Source organism: Cebus imitator, unplaced genomic scaffold (genome assembly GCF_001604975.1).
Source record: "Cebus imitator isolate Cc_AM_T3 unplaced genomic scaffold, Cebus_imitator-1.0 Scaffold28, whole genome shotgun sequence".
Taxonomy (NCBI): Eukaryota; Metazoa; Chordata; class Mammalia; order Primates; family Cebidae; genus Cebus; species Cebus imitator.
This window is the reverse complement of record NW_016107343.1, coordinates 2,644,713-2,664,559: the sequence shown is the minus strand read 5'-3', so window position 1 is coordinate 2,664,559 and position 19,847 is coordinate 2,644,713. Positions and strand designations below refer to the sequence as shown.

Here is a 19,847-nt window from a genome sequence, read left to right as displayed (position 1 = left end):
GCATCATATGCTTACCCAAACCTCCAGCCTGTGGGAGAGAGTGGGACTCTTTCTTCCTTCAATGTGTGAATTTTGTTAGACTCAAACTTTATTTTCAGTGGCACCTGACAAACAACTTTCTTGATTCTCTCTGCCACCCAACCCACACAGCCCAGCATGTCTCATTGTTTTTACTGGCACAGACCTAATTGGGTCTGAAGTTCACTGAATCAGAAGTCAAAAGACAAAAGAGAAGACAATGACAGATGGCGCTCTGTAGAGGAAATGGGCTCTCTGGCCAAGTTGCCCCCTTGCTTTTCCCTGATGCACCCATCCGAGGTCACCCAGCCAGCCCTGATGGGTGCAGAGATCAGAATGTAGTAACTGTGGTATTAATTTTGTTTATAAGTTTGGGGTTATATGAGTTTGAGGGTGTCTATGAATTGCGAGTTTGTGAATATGTTTGTATAATGCAGCAATGTGTGGTATATATCATGGAAGACTTGTGTGTAATGATGGACAGAGGCCAGGCACAGTGGATCATGACTAATCCCAATGCTGGAAGGCCAAGGTGGGAGGATCACTTGAGCCTAGTGGTTTGAGACCAGCCTCGGCAACATAGGGAGACCCTGAATCTAAAAAAAAAATTTTTTTTAATTAAAAAAATAAAAATTAGCCAAGCACACACCTGTAGTCCTAGCTACTCAGGAGGCTGAGTGAGGAGTATTGCTTGAGCCCAGGAGTTAGAGACAGCAATAAGCTATGATCACATCACTGCACTCCACGCTGGGGCAGACAGACTAAGACCCTGTCTCTAAAAAAAAAAAGATAGAAAAATACTACTAGTGTTGTGGCTATGTGCATGAGTGAAGGTGTTAGCAGAGTGTATTTTCATGAGTGGGGGCTCAGGGACATTGGTGAATATGAGGGTGACTGGATGTACATGTAGAACATAACCTGAGGGTCTGGTATGCATGAGTATAAAGGCATATGCAGTGGCATGCGGAGCTGGCTTCTCCTGGCTCATGAGAGCGGCTTGTTAAATTTAGGGATTTTGTAAACTGGTAATTAAACTCAACCATTATTAAAAATTAAATTGTATATACTCACAATTATATAAAAATAAAGGTTATAAATAATTAAATTTCACCCCTTGCTAATTATTTTACATGTCTTGAGGTTTTTTTACATCAATTGTATCTGTATGGTGGAAACACTATGCAATATTTGTTACTGTGCATCTCTTCCCAACTGTACATTCACTGACATTGTATTAATAATTTGAAATTGGCCATCATAGGATTCTTTATATTAAGGAACTTAGCAAACTCTACAAATCAGGGTCTTTTATTTATGGAGAGCTGGTTGCTAAACATTTACCAGCACACAAGTGTTATATGAGTGTTTTGTGTGTGTATACTAGTGAGTATGTTGGTTGGGTATTTTTGAGGTGCAATTTAGAAAGTTGTGTGTGAATTGTTGGTGATAAGTGTTAATGAATATAATGAATGAATGTGTATATAATCTATAAGTACATATGCTAGGTAAGTCAGGGTAATATTAAACTAAAATCCATGGATCTTTAAGGTGTCAGGGGATGGAATTCAGAGGGTCCATGAACTTGAATGAGGAAAAAAATTACATCTTTATTTTCACTAACTTCTAACTAAAATGTGACATTTTTGCCAATATTAATATAGCTGACAATACAGTAGTGTTAATAGTGTTTATACTTTTATTAATAGAAATCACGGATATGTTCATATTATTTACAGTTCTTGCAGATATATCAAAATATCATTTATAGTCATGACAATGTCAATATGCTCCATCATTGGTATCATTTGAAGATTTGATAAGAAGGCACATGTATTTCCAAACTCCAAATTGGCTTAAAAACGTTTTGAAAACTGAATTTTAATATAATTATTTTCTTTTGTAATCTTACGTGTTTAATTTTAGGTAATTCAAAACAGTTTTCTGAGGGGATTTGTGGATTTCATCAGACTGCCAAAGGGGTCATAGCACCAAAAATACCATTACATGATTATTATGTGTAAGTGTAATTGACATGTCAATAAGTAGGGTGTGTGTGTATGTGTGTGTATGTTATGAGTTGGGATCTGAGAATATAAGTGACTTGTAGGCTCTTAGGCTATTGGGAGTGGTGAGTGAATGAGAATAAAGTTATGTTTATGATCTAATCTCTAAAACTGGCTTCCTTTTTTTCCCCTAGAGAGATCCAGGGAGGCCTGAAGGGCTGGGGAATATTTCATCAAGAGTGGGACATGAATTGAATTCTAAATATTTTCCTTCTAAGACAGACTTACTCCAAAGTCCTTCTTATACAATTCTTGATAGCAGAAAATAAATTTACTCTCTGAATTCTGGCTGAGCATAAATGGGGCAACATTTCTCATCTAATTCAGGAAAGCTCTTGCCTTGTTGCTGCAGACAATTCCTGATCTCTGTGGACACAGGAACTCTGGCCTCACCACTGACCTGTTATTCTACTTGTTTTTCTGCAGACACAAAAAAAGCCCACCCTGACATATTGCAGCTTACCCCTTTTTGGTGTAGCTAGTTATATTCCACTTTCTACCGTCTGGCCTTACACGCATTCCCAGACTGTCCTAAAAATGACATCACCTGTCTTTGATCTCTTCTACCGCTCTGCATTCTGGCTGGGGTGTTTGCCAGCTTGGCTCAGCCAGGGGACACCTTCAGAATTCTCCAGGGAATAGCTTTGCCAGCAAAAGGTAGGAGAAAAAGAAGGTGATAAAGGAGGAAGAAAGTCTGGAATTGTATTCTGGCACTTTCTGCTGAAGGAGTATAGGCACAGAATGAGGGATCTCGGAGTCAGAGCCCCCAGCTGGCTGCCCTTTCCTTGTCATCAGGGAAATTCAGCTCACAGAAATTTCTGACACTGATTGGGGTTTTATCCTGGTATTTATTTATCACTGGTCTCCACAGTTGATGGGCGATCCAGAGCTTTCCTTGTCTGAACTTTCAATACAACAACTTCCTCCAGGTAAGATGCTCTCAAAGTCTTCCAAAGGATGGTCAGTAAACATGCCTATAAGCCTCTGGCCAAGATGAAGCTCTTCACCGTTTTCAAATCAGGTCTCACAAGGCTTCCTCAAAAGCTGTTCTAACTTAAAATCCCTCCTGCTTCAGTTTAAGTCTCTTGATCAGCCCTTGGAGGAGATGGAACAAAGCTGTGTGATCTTTGGGTATTGGGAGACAGCTGTCAGTCTCTTTTGAAACAACCCAGGATGCTATACTGCTCGAGAGCAGCACTGGGGCATGATCTTGAGAGGTCTCTAGAGCCTAAAGCGGTCCGTGTGCCCACTCAAATGGAGGGACGTAAGTAATCTTTGAATGCACACACAATTTGACTACATGCTGTTGCCCCTGTGCTTGTGCCCTTTGCAGGAATGGGCATTGGGTGACTTCTGGATTCTGGGCCAGTTTGGTGAGGATCACAGAGGCAGCCAAGCATATCACAAGACTTCAGACCTCTTGATGTAATCTTATATAAGATCAATAAGCAGAAATAATACCAAGAGTTACCTCATGCACTGATAATGAGGAACAAGGAGTCACACTATTCTCAACTGCATACACAATTTCACTGGTTGGGGTGGTTGCTAGAATCATAAAAAGGGTCTTTCTTGGAGACAAGAACTGCAAGTTGGCCTTGTCCTCTAAGTCTGCTCATGCAGCAGCCTGGGGAGATTTCACTGGTCTGATTCACACAGACCTTCAGTCTTTGCTACCCACAAGAGGCTGATAAACTATGAGTCTGGCACTTGAAACCGGGTCTATGTCCTGAATTTGTATATCTAATGCAGGGAGGAGCTGGAGAATGCCTGACTTCCAATGCCTGACCTCGTCAGGTGCTGTTGGTTAGAAAGTATTCTCTGTGCCCTTGTCAGAAAATTTTCATTTAGAAAACCTGGTGAACTCCTTGAAAATCCTGACTCAGGATGGGGAGAACAAGTCTTGCTGAGTATTCATTTGAAGTCTGACATTCAGTGAGAGAGGAGATAAGGCTCCTGTGTCTACTTTGAAGGATGGAAAACGGGAAGGTTGATAGAGAGGTTAGAGTGAGGGGGATGGAGCTTAGCTACCTGGAGCTAAGGCAGAAGAATCTGGTGTGTGCTTTCCCATAGAGGTGTGCTTGGATTTGTGCTTTCTGTACTTACTAAGAAAAAAAATGCAACCTTGCATTTTGGATACGAGTGTCCCCAACCTCTCATGCATTTCTATCCTTCTCAGGACTATGTAGCCTCCCAAATCTCTGCAAAATGAGCTTCAGGGGAAGATCGCTAGATGCATTCCTCAATGCAAAGAAGACAAAAGCTAGGCAGAAGTTACCTGTGGAGGGCGAGACTCCTCCCACCATGGAATTTTTCAGGTCCTCATCCCAATAGCTGGGCTGGAACCAAGTCAGTTCCTAGATCAAGGTAAGAGAATTTCATCTACACCACACCCCACTTCCACCCCTGCCTGTTCCCTTTCTTGTTTATGAAGTAGACTGGTCAAAAAGTTAAGAACATAAGCTTATGGGCTTCAAATATCAAGATCACCTGATATGTGTATCACTTTGGCAATCCATTTACCTAAACTTTCTAAGCTTCAGCTTCCTCCCTTCTCTAATGGGGATAAAGATAGTACCTTCCAGGCATAGTTGTTATAAAAATCGTGATAAGACCTGTAAAATAATCAGCCTAAAGTCTATGCATATTAATGCTCTATTAACATTGTTAGTGGTGTCACTGTTGTTGAAGAAAAGGGGGAATCCCCTTTCTCTTGGACCTCAATCCTTTCTCCTACTGACTCTGTGGGTTTCCTCTAGAATTTCGCTTCTTCTCCTAACCCACATTCTTCAGGTGGAAGTTTCTAGAGACAGAAGTCGCTAGGGAGAGCTTTCCAACTGGCATTCTGTTGAAATGGGTTATGATGGACTTTGAGATATTTATCCCATCAGCACTTGGGGTGATCAGGAAGCTGAGCAGCTGGCCTCAGCTTTGAGTGGCTTCTTGGGAACTTCTCAAAATGCTGCAGAGCAATGGCATCTGTGTGAAAAAGGCTGGGAAGCATCAAATTTAAAGAATGCTGACCACAGAGATGTTCATACCAGGCAAAAATTATGGTCCACGTAGACGGAGCAGAACTATAGGTGGGTGCAAAAGTAACTGCGGTTTTTGCCATTACTTTTAATGCCAAAAACCACAATTGCTTTTGCGCCAATCAACCTAATAAATGTCTCAGGAGAGGAGCCTTTTGTGGTTTCCCAGAGGTGGGGGCTCATGGGTATGTTTGTAATGGTGGGAGGTGAGGGGATGGGCAGGGCAGGGCTGCTGGAAGGAATGCTTCCCACGTGAGCTTGAAAATTGTCATTTTTATTGGCTAGAGTACTTTGATGTCAGGTATTTCTTTGCATAAATTCTTGCCTCGTCTCCGTTGAAGTTTTTTTTGTTTGTTTGTTTCACGCTCTTGTTCCACCAAAGCTACCAAAGATTTCTTACAGATAAATCATTCTTTCTTGGTTGTTGAAAACACGGGGAGTCCTGATCCTAAGCAGCTTATTTCCTCTCAGATTACTTACCAACCCTTGTAGGTGGCCCTGGGTTGCTGAGAAACACCTCTTACTACAAGCCTCTTCAGGATCCTGTGAGAACATTCTCAATGTCCACAACAACCCCTGCTGAGTGTTCTTGACCTCATCTGAATAGAAATGTCAAACAAACTTTCTTCTAGTCACCCATAATTTGATGGGGGTGAAGAAATCCTAAACAGTCATCTCCCTCACTGACCTGGTGGCTGTCTCTCTTTTGGAGCAGCAAAGCTGGCCTGGGTGGGGTGTGGTTAGAGACCCCTGTGCCTTGCATCTTACTCCTACATGGAGTGTCTCCAACAAATGTGTTCAGGGGCAAAGCTTTGCTTGAAGGAAAACAGAACCCCTAAGTTTCCATCTTATAGCCTTTGGGAAAACGGGACTTTATAAGTTAAAAAAAAAAAAGAAAAGAAAAAAAGCCCAAACCTAAAAACAAAGAGAAACCACTCAAAATATAAGAACTAATCACCAAATTGGAGTGAGGGAGGAAGAGGCTGAAGACTTTGAAGGAGTCATTTTATGTTCAAAGAAACAAGCAGTATTTTACACAGTGAGGGAGAATCTTCTGGAATGCCTTATCTCATGGGTTGACTCTAAAAATTTTAAAATGCTGCAGAAGAGAAGTCAGTGAATTTTACAAGGTCATCAAACAGAGTTGTTTTAAAACCAGCATTTATTCAGCATCTAATATGTACCAGGAACTGTACTAGACTATTATGTGATATTTGTGTTAGGTTTCACTTTTGGAGCAACTCTGTAAGTTAGGAGGCACTGCCACTCCCATTTTATAGATGAGGCTCATATAGCTTAAGAAGCCCCATAGCTTAAGAAGCCATCTAACTGAGATGCAAATCTGGGAGTCAAACATATCTGTCCAACTCCAAAACCTGTGATTCTTCAACTATTTCACATTTTATATTTATATGTGTATTTTGCATTTAATATTTTGCTAAGGCACACACAATATACTGAGCAACTGCTTTCCTCTGTAGCTTGATGTCAGCATAAAGGACAAGATTGCCATTCATTTATTCCTTTGCATTCCCATATCCATTCCTTTAGCAAGTATTTAGGGAAGGACTACCCAGGAGTACTATGTACTTTGTCACAACCCATCTCTTGGGTGTATGGTTTAAAATAGGCTACTAGATTAATACCTAGCATAAGGAAATGCTTTGGTTCCACAGCTCATATTAAAGCAGTAGGAAGAGATTAACAGAGAGCCAGAAGGCTTTATATCCCAGACTTATTTCTGTCTCTGGATTTCAAATTGCATCAGTGCTCTATTTTCTTTTTTTTTTTTTTTAATCGTACTTTAGGTTCTGGGGTACATGTGCAGATCATGCAGGATTGTTAAGTACACACATAGCAATGTGGTTTGCTGCCTCCATCCCCCTATCACCTACATCTGGCATTTCTCCCCATATCATCCCTCCCTGACCTCCCCACACCCCAGCTGTCCCTCCCTTGCCCCTCTCCAACAGACCCCAGTGTGTGCCGCTCCCCTCACTGTGTCCCTGTGTTCTCATTATTCAACATGCGCCTATGAGTGAGAACATCCGGTGCTTGATTTTCTGTTCTTGTGTCAGTTTGCTGAGAATGATGGTTTCCAGATTAATCCATGTCCCTACAAAGGACATGAACTCATCATTTTTTATGGCTGCATAGTATTCCATGGTGTATATGTGCCACATTTTCCTTGTCCAGTCTATCATTAATGGGCATTTGGGTTGGTTCCAGGACTTTGCTATTGTAAATAGTGCCACTATGAACATACATGTGCATGTGTCTCTATAATAGAATGATTTATAATCCTTTGGGTATATACCCAGTAATGGGATTGCTGGGTCAAATGGTATTTCTATTTCTAGGTCCTTGAGTAAGCTCCACACTGTCTTGCATAATAGCTGAACTAGTTTAAACTTCCATCAACAGCGTAAAAGTGTTCCTATTTCTCCACATCCTCTCCAGCGTCTATTGTTCTCCAGATTTTTTAACGATCGCCATTCTAACTGGCATGAGGTGGTATCTCAATGTGGTTTTGATTTGCATTTCTCTAATGACCAGTGATGATGAGTGTTTTTTCATGTTTGTTGGCCTCATATATGTCTTCTTTGAAAAGTGTCTGTTCATATCCTTTGCCCATTTTTAAGTGGGTTTATTTGCTTTTTTTTTCTTGTAAATCTGTTGTAGTTCTTTGACAAAGGGCTAATATCCAGAATCTACAGATAGGTAGATTGAAAAAATTTTTTCCCATTCTGTTGGTTGCCGGTTCACTCTAATGATTGTTTCTTTGGCTGTACAGAAGCACTGGAGTTTAATTAGATACCATTTGTCTATTTTGGCTTTTGTTGCCAATGCTTTTGGTGTTTTAGTCATGAAGTCCTTGCCTATGCCTGTGTCCTGTATGGTTTTGCCTAGGTTTTCTTCTAGGGTTTTTGTGGTGTTAGGTCTTATGTTTAAGTCTTTAATCCATCTGGAGTTAATTTTAGTGTAAGGTGTGAGGAAGGGGTCCAGTTTCTGTTTTCTGCACACGGCTAGCCAGTTATCCCAACACCATTTATTAAACAGGGAATCCTTTCCCCATTACTTGTTTTTGTGAGGTTTGTCAAAGATCAGATGGTTGTAGATGTGTGGCATTGCCTCTGAGGCTTCTGCTCTGTTCCATTGGTCTATATCTCTGTTTTAGTACCAGTACCATGCTGTTTTGATTACTGTAGCCTTGTAGTATAGTTTGAAATCAGGTAGTGTGATGCCTCCAGCTTTGTTCTTTTTGCTTAGGATTGTCTTGGCTATGTGGGCTCTCTTTTGGTTCTATATGAAGTTTAAGGTGGTTTTTTCCAGTACTGTGAAGAAGGTCATTGGTAGCTTGATGGGGATAGCATCGAATCTATAAATTACTGTGGGCAATATGGCCATTTTCATGATACTGATTCTTCCTAACCATGAGCATGGAATATTTTTCCATCTGTTTGTGTTGTCTCTTATTTCCTTGAGCAATGGTTTGTAGTTCTCCTTTACATTCTTTGTTAGTTGTATTCCTAGGTATTTTATTCTCTTGTAGCAATTGTGAATGGGAGTTCACTAATGATTTGGCTGTCTGTTAGTCTATTATTGGTGTATGGAAATGCTTGTGATTTGTGCACATTGATTTTGTATCCTGAGACTTTGCTGAAGTTGCTTATCAGTTTAAGGATATTTTGGACTGAGATGATAGGGTCTTCTAAATATACAATCATGTCAACTGCAAATAGACAATTTGAATTCCTCCTTTCCTAATTGAATACCTATTTTTTTCTTGCCTAATTGCTCTGGCTAGAATTTCCAATACTATATTGAATAGGAGTGGTGACAGAGGGCATCTTGTTTAGTGCCGGATTTCAAAGGAAATGCTTCCAGTATTTGCCCATTCAGTATGATATTGGCTGTGGGTTTGTCATAAATAGATTTTATTATTTTGAGATATGTTCCTTCAATACCTAGTTTTTTGAGAGTTTTTAGAATAAAGTGCTGTTGAATTTTGTCAAAAGCCTTCTCTGCATCTATTGAGATAATAATGTGGTTTTTGTCTTTGGTTCTGTTTATGTGATGGATTACGTTTATAGACTTGCATATGTTGAACCAGCCTTGCATCCCTGGGATGAAGCCTACTTGATCGTGATGGATAAGATTTTTGATGTGCTGTTGCAATCGGTTTGCCAGTATTTTATTGAAGATTTTTGCATCGATGTTCATCGTGGATATTGGCCTGAAGTTTTCTTTTTTTATTGAGTCTTTGCTGGATTTTGGTATGAGGATGATGTTGGTCTCATAAAATGATTTGGGAAGGATTCCTATTTTTGTATTGTTTGGGATAGTTTCAGAAGGAATGGTACCAGCTCCTCTTTGTACATCTGGTAGAATTCAGCTGTTAACTCATCTGTACCTGGACTTTCTTTGGTTGGTAGGTTATTAATTGTGGCCTCAACTTCATCCCTTGTTATTGGTCTGTTCAAGGTTTTAACTTCTTCCTGGTTTAGGCTTGGGATGGTACAAGTGTCCAGGAATTTATCCATTTCTTCCTGGTTTACTGGTTTTTGTGCATAGAGTCGTTTGTAGTAATCTCTGATGGTAGTTTGCATTTCTGTGAAATCGGTGGTGTTATCCCCTTTTTCATTTTTTATTGCATCTATTTGACTCTTCTCCTTTTTCTTTTTGATTAATCTGGCTAGAGGTCTATTTTGTTGATCTTTTCAAAACACCAGCCCCTGGATTTATTGATTTTTTGAAAGGTTTTTTGTGTCTCTGTCTCTTTCAGTTCTGCTTTTAGTTATTTCTTGCCTTCCACTAGCTTTTGAGTTTTTTTAATCTTGCTCCTCTAGCTCTTTCAATTTTGACAATAGGGTGTCGATTTTAAATCTTTCCTCACTTCTCTGATGGACATTTATTGCTGTAAATTTCCCTCTAGACATTGCTTTTAATGTATCCCAGAGATTCTGGTAGGTTTTGTCTTCATTCTCCTTGGCTTCGAAGAACATCTTTATTTCTGCCTTCATTTCATTGTTTATCCAGTTTACATTCAGGAGCAGGTTGTTAAGTTTCCATGAAGTTGTGTGGTTCTGAGCTAGTTTCTTAATCCTGAGTTCTAATTTGATTGCCCTGTCATCTGAGAGACTATTTGTTATGATTTCCATTCTTTTGCATTTGCTGAGGAGTGATTTACTTCCAATTATGTGGTCAATTTTAGAGTAGGTGCAATGCAGTGCTGTGAAAAATGTATGTTCTGTGGATTTGGGCTGGAGATTTTGTAGATGTCTGTTAGATCCACTTGGTCCAGATCTGAGTTCATGTCCTGGATATCCTTGTTAATTTTTTTTCTCATTGATCTGTATAATATTGACAGTGGAGTGTTAAAGTCTCCCACTGTGATTGTCTGGGAGTCTTAATCTCTTTGTAGGTCATTAAGAACTTGCTTTATGTACCTGGGTTCCCCTGTATTGGGTGTGTATATATTTAGTATCGTTAGCTCTTCTTGATGCATTGGTCCTTTTACCGTTATGTAATGCCCTTCTTTGACTCTTTTAATCTTTGTTGGTTAAAAGTCCATTGTATCAGAGACTAAGATTGCCACCCCTGCTTTTTTTTTGCTCTTCATTTGCTTAATAAATCTTCCTCCATCCCTTTATTTTGAGCCTATGTGTGCCCTTGCACGTAAGCTGGGTGTCCTGGATACAGCACATCAATGGGTCTTGACTTTTTATCCAATTTGCCAGTCTGTGTCTGTTGATTGGGACATTTAGCCCATTTACATTTAAGATTAATATTGTTATGTGTGAATTTGATCCTGCCATTTTGATGCTAGCTGATTGTTTTGCCTGTTAGTTGATGCAGTTTCTTCATTGTGTCAATGCTCTTTACCATTTGGTACATTTTTGGAGTGGCTGATACTGGTTGTTCCTTTCTATGTTTAGTGCTTCTTTCAAGAGCTCTTGTAAGGCAGCTGTTGCGGTGATGAAATGTCTCAGCAATTGTTTGTCGATAAAGGGGTTTCTTTCTTCTTCACTTATGAAGCTTAGTTTGGCTGGATATGAAATTCTAGGTTGAAAGTTCTTTTCTTAAAGGATGTTGAATATTGGCCCCCACTCTCTTCTGGCTTGCAGGGTTTCTGCTGAGAGATCCACTGTGAGTCTGATGAGCTTCCCTTTCTGGATAACCCAACCTTTCTCTCTGGCCGCCCTTAGCATTTTTTTCCTTCATTTCAACCCTGGGGAATCTGACAATTATTTGCCTTGGGGTTGCTCTTCTTGAGGAATATCTTTGTGGTGTTCTCAGTATTTCCTGGACTTGAATGGTGGCCTGGCTTGCTAGGTTGGGAAAGTTCTACTGGATAATATCCTGAAGAGTGTTTTCCAGCTTGGATTCATTGTCTCCATCACATTCAGGTACACCTATCAAACGTAGATTAGGTCTTTTCTCATAATCCCATATTTCTTGGAGGCTTTGTCCATTTATTTGCACTCTTTTTTCTCTATTCTTCCCTTCTTATTTCATTTAGTTGATCTTCAATCTCTGATATCCTTTCTTCTGCTTGGTCAATTCGGCTATTGAAACTTGTGTATGCTTTGCGTAGTTCTTGTGCTGTGTTTTTCAGCTCCATTAAGTCATTTATATTCTTCTTCTAAGCTGTTTATTCTAATTAGCATCTCATCTAACCTTATCTCTAGGTTCTTAGTTTCTTTGCATTGGGTTAGCACATGTTCTTTTAGCTCTGAGAAGTTTGTTATTACCCACCTTCTGAAGCCTGTTTCTGTCAATTTCATCAGATTCATTCTCCATCCATCTTTGATCCCTAGCTGTTGAGGAGTTGTGATCCCTTGGAGGAGGAGAGGCATTCTGGTTTTCGTGTTTTCATCCTTTTTGTGCTGGTTTCTTCCCATCTTAGTGGCTTTATCTACCTGTGGTCTTTGTAATTGGTACCTTCTGGATGGGGTCTCTGAGTGGACGTCCTTTTTGTTGATATTGAAGCTATTTATTTCTGTTTGTTAGTTTTCCTTCTAGCAGTCTGGCCCCTCTGCTGCAGGACTGCTGGAGGTCCACTCCAGACCCTGCTTCCCTGGGGATCACCCATAGGGGTGCAGAACAGTAAGGGTTGCTACTGGTTTCTTCTTTGGTTATATTCATCCCAGAAGGGCACCACCAGATGTTGGCCTCAGCTCTCCTTTTTGAGATGTCTTTTGGGTGTACTGGGGTCTGGGAGCTGCTTGAGGAGACAATCTGTCCCTTATAGGAGCTCAAGTACTGTTCTGGGACCTCCATTGTTCCATGCAGAGCTGCTGGGCAGGTAACTTTAAGTCTTTTGCAGCTGAACTCATAACTGCCTCTTTTCCCAGGTGCTATGACCTGGGAAGGTCGGCTTTATTTATAAGTTCCTGATATGCTGCTGCATTTTTTCATAGATGCCCTGTCCTGCCTGGAGTAGTCTAGTCACAGTCTGCCAGCAGAGGCATTGCTGAGCTGCTGCAGACTCTGCCCAGCTGCTGTGTGAACTGCCTCGGTATTGGCGGACTGCCTTGGTAGTGGCAGACGCCCTTCCCCCCACTGAACTGGACTATCCGAGTTCCAGCTGTCCTTGCTGTGAAGCTCTCAATCCAGAGCCTTTCAGATTGCTTGTTTTCTGGGGGTGATACCCTCCAAGCCAGATTGGCACCCTGTCTCAGCCCCCTCCCTTTCAGTTGAATGGGTGGTTCGGTCTCCCAGGCATTCCAGATGCCAGTTGAAACAGCTGCCCAGATTTGTGTGAGTTTCTGTGCACCAACCCCCGGCACCAGCTGTGCTGAAAACTCGTGGTGCTTTTCAGCCCGGGAACCTCCTGGTTTGTGGGCAGTGAAAACTTGTTTTTAAATGCAGTGAGCACTCACCCTCTGCATTGTTATTGCTGGGAATTGCACTCCAGAGCTGTTCCTATTTGGCCATCTTGGATCCTACTATTGCTATATTTTCTAATCAATGCTGCTCTCTCCCCTCTTCCATGGAATTCTAGTGGTGTGGTTTTTTAGTGGCTAAAAATTGCTTACAGTTATCTGTCCCAATGCCCTCTTGTGAGTAAAAAAATCATTTGTATATATATGCATAAGCTCTCCCCTTTGTATAGTAAGGAGCATGAACTACATATGACCCTAGAAAGGCCAGTAGCTCCCTCCATGCCCTGGAACCCAACTCCTGGCTGATCATTTCTCCAGAAACTCCCTTCCTCACCTTCTTTCTCTTGAAGTATCATCTTTCTCTCCTCTTCTGGATCATTTATCAGCATTCATATATGTCATAATTTCTCCAATATTAACAAAAAAAACCTAGATTCCACTTCTCTTGTAGTCCTCTTTATTTCTCTCTTTCCCTTAAAACAAAACTGCAAAGTCATCTATCCTCACTTTCTCCAATTTCTTTCCCCCCAATCTCTGTTTTACCCACTCCAGTGAGGATTTTTTTTTTTTCTGCTGCCACTCCACCAAACCTCTGATGATCACCATAAACATAATGGCCATTTCTTGGTCCGCCTACCATTTGATCTACAAACCCCAACATTTGACTTGGTCAGTCACTCCTTGAACACTTTCTTCACTTGGCTTCCAGGGTACCATCTTCACTAGCTTTCTTTGAAACTTTAGGTGGCTTTGTCTAAAGCCACTTTGGTTTATTCTTCATCTACTCAATCTCTAAATTTTGGAGTGCATTAGAGCTCAGTCTTTGGAGTTCTCTTTTCTACGTACACACACATAGCATGGAGGATTCCATCTAGTCTTGCGGCTTTCCATGCGTCCCATACATTCTGCCTCCTCTGTTCCAGATCTGCATATGCATCTATGCCTCCTTGCCCTACTGGATCTGTAACAAAGCCAACCTGTCCAAGCACAAACTCCCAATCTTCCCTCCCAACCAGCCTCTCCTGCATCTCAATCCATGGCAGCTCCATTCTTTCATTTGTTCTGACTCAAAGACTTGGTGCATTGACTCTCCGCTTTCTCCCACTTACCATATCTCAGCTGCCAAAAAGGCCCCTAAGTCCTACTTTCAAAATATATCCAGAGCTTAACCATTTTTCCCACCCCCATGTTCACTCCCTTGGTCCCAGCCCCCATTACCTCTCACCTGAATTATCACAATAGCCTCCTCATTATTTTCCCTGACTCTGTTCTTGGTCCCTTATGCTTTGTTTTCAATACAACTGTCAAAGCCATTCTGCTCAAAGCCCTCTGAGGCTTCTTAGGTCCCTCAGGGTGAAAGCCTCGCATTGATCCACAGAGCTCAGCCAGGTCCAGCTGGTCTCCTTCTGCTCTCTGCTTATTAATTCTGCCCCAGCCACACTGATCTCCTTGCTGTTTCTTAAATATTCCAAGCACATTCCTGCTTCAGGGCCTTTGCACTTGCTTGTCTACATAGAATGTTCTCTGTCCAGGTAACCACATGGCCAGCTCCTTCACTTCCTTTTAGGCCTTCATTCAAATATTGCTTTTTTAGTAAAGTTTTTCTTTGTTTTTCAGACCAAGATCTCAAATTTTATTTCCCACCTTCAAAGTTTTATAACCCGTCTTCCTCCTTTATTTTTTTCTAAATAACTTACCACCACCTAACATTATATATTTCAATCATTTGCCTTTTACTTATTTACCCTGTTTATTGTCAGTCTCCCCAGTAGACTGCACACCAAATGAGGGCAAGGAGTTTGCACGTTTTTAGTTTTACTGTAATTTCAGCACTTAGAAGAGCACTTGGTATATCATAAGCTCAAAAAGCTACTGGATGAATAAATTGGATTTTTTGGAAAAGGAATAAATGCCTAGACCAGAAAAACTGCCTACCTCACAAAAGTAATGTGAAAAAATAACACACCAAAATATATAGAAACCCACTTTTAAATCCTAACACTGGGATGTCACTAATGCTAGGTGCTATACTTCTGAATCATGTCCATAAGTGCTTAATAAAGTAAAATACTTGCTATTCTTTCTGGGGACTGGAGGGAAAAGTTGCAAATGTTGCAAAAGTATAAGGTAAAGGCCAATGATAAATTAACTAGAATATTGCTTATTGTGCTTTAATATCAGCAATAATAAAACACACTACATGCCTTGAATCAGGTGTCATTATGGGCTTTTTACAAACCCAAATTTTTTCTAGAAGCAGCTTAGTTGTGCTTCTTCTTCCATGAAACCCTGGGCAAGTATTCAGGTGCTAACACTTCCAGCTACTTACATGAAAAGCCTGTCTGTAGGACTGCATGTTGAAAGAAGGTGATAAAGCATGAGGTTGCACCCAGTATGGGAACTGATTTATCTCCTTGAGGATGAGTTCCACATCCAACAATAGGCCCATTTGCCAAGCAGATCTGAGAAATGGCTGCTAATTGTGAGAGCTCACTAGATCAGCCGCAAGGGAAATCTTCTGTAAGGAGGTTGGGTTACGAGTGGTGCAAAAGAGAAAACTAAAAATGTACGTACGTTGTTTCAAGGGTGCAGAAGGGCCCTGATACTTGGACTTTGCACTTTAAGCCATTCCTACCCAGCCCCACATTTTACAGCTGACAGTCAGCAGACGCACAGCTTGTGGCACATCCCTCACAAGTTGTCCACAGCTCCCCAGTCTTGCGTCTGTGCACACAGGCTCTGGCCGGCTCCTGACTCTTAGCTTCAACCCACTTGCCCTGATTTCCCCATTTCCACCCAGATGCTATATAGGGACTTGGGCTAGGCTCTTCCCCCTCCTCTCCCTGGACATAGGACAGCCCACCTATCCCCAGCCCCAGAACCCAAATCCCCATAAGCAAAAGGAGAAGTCCAGGCCAGATGATTTTCTAGTGGGGCTCTGCATATGCACCTTTGGCAAGGACAGTGTAACTCAGGCAGCCAGGGTCACCTCATCTTACCAGCATCTCCTTGTTCCGTGTCTAATTCAACAAACTCCATGGCAACGCGGGGCCTGCTCAGCTTACCTGACCTTCCCAACCTCCCTGTTAACAACGCTTTCACTTAGCTGAGTATGGTGTGAGTCTCCTTCCCTCCCAGTAGCTTCCTTTGATTTCTGCATCACAGTGCAATGAGTGGAGGCAGTCTCCCCTGGACAGGACAGCTGGGGAGGAAATTAGGAGAGATTCAAGCCTGTGGCAGGGGGTGGGGGGTAGGGGATGGGGAGCAAGTACCTGCTCTTAGACTCTAGAAGTCTAGAAAGGGGCTTCTGTTCTCATTACTTGTATTCAGTGAGAATCTCATATCATGCATGCATGTTCTCAGATTTTTTTTTAAGTTATGAGACAACTAGCACAATGAATTGATGTTTATGTCACTCAGGACACCTGACAGCTATGTGTGACACACATCCTTTGCTCTTCCTGACCCACCACTGAAATGGGCATTTAATATATGGATTTCAGCTCTTCTTCTACAAAACTCAGGCTTCTCTGAAGCTGACAAATACCCACATTATGCTGATTGAAAGATGGTAATCGGCCATGTCTTAGGCCCACTGACCCATGCTGAGCTTTTCATCATTATTCTTTTTTATAATGATCTGTTACTATTTTATTATTCCTTTTGTTTTTATTTTATATTTGTAAAAATATAAAATATAAAAACAAAAATATTTTGTTTTTATTTTATATTTGTAAGAGCATCAGACAATTTTGGAAGCATTTTCTCTGAAAGCATTTCCTCTGATTCACGGTAGTCTCGAAAGGAAGGCAGCAAAGGTATTAGTGGGGATGTGTTCTCCTGAAGACAGTCACATCTGAATGCTGAGAGGATGAAGGAGCTGGGAGGTGCCTAGAAGTGAGCCATGTCCTCTGGCTCCACCTCCAAGGCTTTCCCACCAACCACGCTTCCTCCTTCTGGTGGCATGGCCTCATCGTATTCAGGAGGGGTTTGGCCTGCAGAACCTGTGAGTGCGTACAATAATGAGGTGCGTGGTAACAGGGCTCTGTGGTGTTATGCATGCTGTTCAATTGATGTTAAGGAGCGTTGGTATCACCCTGTCCCTACTCCTTTCTCTTGAACAACCTCCCCTAGACAGAATCAATCTCTCCCGCCTCTGTTCTCCTGTACCATGTAATTCAAAAGTGTTAGGAAAACACTTATAAGATTGTAGTACAGATTGGTGTAAACGGATGGATTGGCTAAGACTAGAATATGACAACTTTGAGGTTAAGCAACACTCCCCTAGAGACCTTCTCTGTGCTCTGGGCAGAGAAAATCACTCTAACTGTCACGGAATGTTCAGGGACCCTGTTACAGGTGTCGGGCAACATCCTATGATTTCCCCGGGGCCCAGGGGCTCCATGGGAAATAATCTGAACCTATATTTGGAATTCAAAGCTTCATAGACATATCTGATGGACCAAATGGGGAGGGGGTCCCCACAGAAAGAAGAAACAATGAAAACTTATAGAAAGAAATCTCCATAAGTGAGTCATGAGTCTGCCAGCGTAAGGCTCAACCCCAGGGTCTGAAGAGTGGAGGAGACAAGACCCTGGTGCAGAGTGAGGCTGTACTGAAAGCCACCTGCATCTTCTCACCCTCCACCCCCTCTAGTGAAGCTGTACCTCCTGTGAGAGACGGGAGGAGACAGGCATCCTGAGTGATTACGTGTCCCAGCTCCTCTGCTGTGGGCCTCCCCTGAAGGGGCTGGGCCCTAAAAGTCTCGATTTCCCCACACTTTTAGGACCCAGCCAGAGGGCACAGACATTATAGAAACTTCCAACTGCACCACTGAAGAGAGTGCAGCTGCCCTAGGGCCACCCAGCACTGCATGCATGCCGGCAATTCACTCCATGGGCTTTACTGTCTAACACTGCTGGAGGCATCCAAATTCCAGAGATCTACCGAGCAGTAAGGGCAAGACCACACAGATCAACAGTCGCCAACATGGCTTGCGTATGATGCACCCAGCTCTTTAAGGGTACTTTTTAAAAATTTTCTTTTTGAGACAGTCTTGCTCTGTCTCACCCAGGCTGGAGTAGAGTGGCACAGTCTCGGCTCACTGCGGCCTCTGCCTCCCAGGTTCAAGCAATTCTCCTCTCTCAGCCTCCTGAGTAGCTGGGACTACAGATGTGTGCCACCACGCCTGGCTAATTGTTTGTATTTTTAGTAGAGACAGGGTTTCACCATGTTGGCCAGGCTGGTCTCGATCTCCTGACCTCAGGTGGTCCACCCACCTCGGCCTCCCAAAGTGCTGGGATTACAGACGTGAGCCACTACACCCATCCTGGGGGTACCTCTATAGAGACACCAGAAGTAAGGAAGACTGAGGCCTTGGCGGATACAAGTAAGACTCTTACAATGGTTGAATTGAGGACTTCCAAGTTGAAGTTACACTTTTATGTGATTTTTCCCTCCTAAGCTACCAAGCTTCCAAGAAAGGAAGTGGACCTTATTTGTCTTTGTGGGTGGAAGATGCTTAAGGATGATTACAGATATTTGTGTCCATAGGTGACAGCCTCTTCCTTTGATTCTACATCCTTTTAAAATATTAATTTTTTAAGTTGTGGTAAAATATATACATAATAAAATTTACCATTTCAAGAGCGTATTTCGGTGGCATTAAGTACATTCATATTATTGTGCAACTGTCATCATCCATCCTCAGAAATTTTTATCATACCAAACTGAAGTTTTATACCCATTAAACGTTATACCCATTAAACACTAACTCTTCATTCTTCTCTTTTCCCAGCTCCCAGCAACCACCACTCTACTTTCTATAAATTCCTACAAATTTGACTATTCTCATATAAGTGGAATCATGTGGTATTTGCTCTTTTGTGTCTGATTTATTTCACCTAACACAGTGTCCTCAGGGTTAATTCCTATTGTAGCACATATCAGAGCTTCCTTCCCTTTTAAGGCTAATTAATTTTGTATTATATTGCCGGGCATGGGGACTCAAGCCTGTACCCCCAGCACTTTGGGAGACCGAGGTGGGTGGATCACCTGAGGTCAGGAGTTTGAGACCAGCTTGGCTAATATGGTGAAACCCTGTCTCTACTAAAGATACAAAAACTAGCTGGGCATGGTGGCATGTACCTGTAATCCCAGCTACTTGGGAAGCTGAGGCAGGAGATTCACTTGAACCCGAGAGGCAGAGGTTGCAGTGAGCCAAGATTATGCCACTGCACAGCAGCCTAGGTTACCGAGTGAGACTCTGTCTCAAAAAATAGTATTCCACCATACCACATTTTCTTTATCCATTCATCTGTCAGTGGAGATGGACTGCTTCTACTTTTTGGCTATTGAGAAAATGCTGCTGTGAATGTGAGTGTCCACAAATTATCCTCTGTGTTGTCTTGCACGTTACTTCTTATGCCCTCATCTCATCCCTCTCTCAGCTCTCTTCACCTGACTCTTAGCCATTCTTCTGATCTCATCTTAAAAGTCAGTGCCTCCGAGGAGCCCTCCATGACCCCATAGACCAATTCGTTGCCTCTTGCAGGTGTTTCCATAGCTCACCACAACACAGTTCACTACTATTGTCTCTTTGTCTTCCCCACTATCCTGTTTGCTTCCTATAAGAGGGGCACGACCTGTCCAGCTTTCCGTCATATCCCTAAGACCTAGCACTGTGCATGGACCATAGAAACCCTAACAAAATATTTGAATATAAGCACATGTTCAGCAAGCCAGGCAGGGAGGAAGGAGGAAGGTGAAGTGCGTGCCTCTGCAGGCAGCTTGAAGGCTCCCATTCTTACCTGGTATTTCTTCCCGTTTGATCAGGTCGCTTCTCC

General features: G+C 42.1%; 1 long non-coding RNA gene across 1 annotated transcript in view; it reads left to right on the top strand.

Moving 5' to 3' along the window:
- LOC119470346 overlaps nucleotides 1-19,847 on the top strand; it is an 89,459-nt gene that overhangs the window by 7,259 nt on the left and 62,353 nt on the right. The window contains exons 2-3 of the long non-coding RNA XR_005199240.1: nucleotides 3,157-3,345; nucleotides 4,261-4,448. This is a non-coding gene — a long non-coding RNA (uncharacterized LOC119470346). The remainder of the gene's footprint in view (nucleotides 1-3,156; nucleotides 3,346-4,260; nucleotides 4,449-19,847) is intronic.